The 2500-nt window shown below is 52.0% G+C and overlaps 2 non-coding genes across 2 annotated transcripts; both read left to right on the top strand.

Annotated features, from left to right (window-relative positions):
- Positions 1 to 982: 982 nt before the first annotated feature.
- TRNAK-CUU (transfer RNA lysine (anticodon CUU)) lies at positions 983 to 1055 on the top strand. Its single transcript has one exon. It is a non-coding gene; the product is annotated as a tRNA-Lys (tRNA).
- Positions 1056 to 1809: 754 nt separating this feature from the next.
- TRNAK-CUU (transfer RNA lysine (anticodon CUU)) lies at positions 1810 to 1882 on the top strand. The gene has a single exon. It is a non-coding gene; the product is annotated as a tRNA-Lys (tRNA).
- The last annotated feature ends 618 nt before the right edge of the window (positions 1883 to 2500 follow it).

Genomic DNA, 2500 nt, shown 5'->3' with positions numbered 1-2500 from the left:
GAACCACCAAAGCTTTACGAATGCAGAACATTCACCTACTCGGGGAGTTCATTGTATGAAACCAATGCGTAGCTGCACCACCAATAGCCAGCGTGAGAAGCTAGGACACCAAAATCACTGGCATTTCAGCAAAAGCTCTACATTGCATTGGCCGGGAATCGAACCTGGGCCTCCAGCGTGGCAGGCAAGAAATCTGCCACTGAACCACCAATGCTTTACGGATGCAGAACAGTTCACCTACTCGGGGAGTTCATTGTATGAAACCAATGCGTAGCTGCACCACCTATAGCCAGCGTGAGAAACTAGGACACCAAAATCACTGGCATTTCAGCAAAAGCTCTACATTGCATTGGCCGGGAATCGAAACCGGGCCTCCCGCGTGGCAGGCGAGAATTCTACCACTGAACCACCAATGCTTTCCGCATGCAGAACCTTCCACATACTCGGGTAGTTCATTGTATGAAACCAATGCTCTGCCCACTGAACTAGCTGGCCTGGGTTTCATAGGTTGCAGGGCAAGGCCACGATGGCATCATCAAGGTCTCGTCGCTCCATTAACCAAGCCCGGCTAGCTAGAATCAAAACCGGGCCTCCCGCGTGGCAGGCGAGAATTCTGCCACTGAACCACCAATGCTTTACGGATGCAGAACATTTCACCTACTCGGGGAGTTCATTGTATGAAACCAATGCGTAGCTGCACCACCAATAGCCAGCGTGAGAAACTAGGACACCAAAATCACTGGCATTTCAGCAAAAGCTCTACATTGCATTGGCCGGGAATCGAACCTGGGCCTCCCGCGTGGCAGGCGAGAATTCTACCACTGAACCACCAATGCTTTACGCATGCGGAACCTTCCACCTACTCGGGTAGTTCATTGTATGAAACCAATGCTCTGCCCACTGAACTAGCCTGCCTGGGTTTCATAGGTTGCAGGGCAAGGCAACGATGGCCTCATCAAGGTCTCGTCGCTCCATTAACCAAGCCTGGCTAGCTCAGTCGGTAGAGCATGAGACTCTTAATCTCAGGGTCGTGGGTTCGTGCCCCATGTTGGGCGGGAGTTTTGCATTTTGCTGTATCATGGTATGTGGAACACTATATAGCTGCACCACCAATAGCCAGCGTGAGAAACTAGGACACCAAAATCACTGGCATGTCAGCAAAAGCTCTACGTTGCATTGGCCGGGAATCGAAACCGGGCCTCCCGCGTGGCAGGCGAGAATTCTACCACTGAACCACCAATGCTTTACGCATGCGGAACCTTCCACCTCCTCGGATAGTTCATTGTGTGAAACCAATGCTCTGCCCACTGAACTAGCTGGCCTGGGTTTCATAGGTTGCAGGGCAAGGCCACGATGGCCTCATCAAGGTCTCATCGCTCCATTAACCAAGCCCGGCTAGCTAGAATCAAAACCGGGCCTCCCGCGTGGCAGGCGAGAATTCTGCCACTGAACCACCAATGCTTTACGGATGAAGAACATTTCACCTACTCGGGGAGTTCATTGTATGAAACCAATGCGTAGCTGCACCACCAATAGCCAGCGTGAGAAACTAGGACACCAAAATCACTGGCATTTCAGCAAAAGCTCTACATTGCATTTGCCGGGAATCGAACCTGGGCCTCCCGCGTGGCTGGCGAGAATTCTACCACTGAACCACCAATGCTTTATGCGTGCGGAACCTTCCACCTACTCGGGTAGTTCATTGTATGAAACCAATGCTCTGCCCACTGAACTAGCCTGCCTGGGTTTCATAGGTTGCAGGGCAAGACAACGATGGCCTCATCAAGGTCTCATCGCTCCATTAACCAAGCCCGGCTAGCTCAGTCGGTAGAGCATGAGACTCTTAATCTCAGGGTCGTGGGTTCGAGCCCTATGTTGGGCGGGAGTTTTGCATTTTGCTGTATCATGGTATGTGGAACACTATATAGCTGCACCACCAATAGCCAGCGTGAGAAACTAGGACACCAAAATCACTGGCATGTCAGCAAAAGCTCTACGTTGCATTGGCCGGGAATTGAAACCGGGCCTCCCGCGTGGCTGGCGAGAATTCTACCACTGAACCACCAATGCTTTATGCATGCGGAACCTTCCACCTCCTCGGATAGTTCATTGTGTGAAACCAATGCTCTGCCCACTGAACTAGCTGGCCTGGGTTTCATAGGTTGCAGGGCAAGGCCACGATGGCCTCATCAAGGTCTCGTCGCTCCATTAACCAAGCCCGGCTAGCTAGAATCAAAACCGGGCCTCCCGCGTGGCAGGCGAGAATTCTGCCACTGAACCACCAATGCTTTACGGATGCAGAACATTTCACCTACTCGGGGAGTTCATTGTATGAAACCAATGCGTAGCTGCACCACCAATAGCCAGCGTGAGAAACTAGGACACCAAAATCACTGGCATTTCAGCAAAAGCTCTACATTGCATTGGCCGGGAATCGAACCCCGGCTTCCCGCGTGGCAGGCGAGAATTCTACCACTGAACCACCAATGCTTTACGCATG

Source organism: Taudactylus pleione, unplaced genomic scaffold (assembly GCF_031769625.1).
Source record: "Taudactylus pleione unplaced genomic scaffold, aTauple2 ptg000279l, whole genome shotgun sequence".
NCBI classification, from domain to species: domain Eukaryota; kingdom Metazoa; phylum Chordata; class Amphibia; order Anura; family Myobatrachidae; genus Taudactylus; species Taudactylus pleione.
This window is presented reverse-complemented; position numbering and strand designations above follow the sequence as displayed.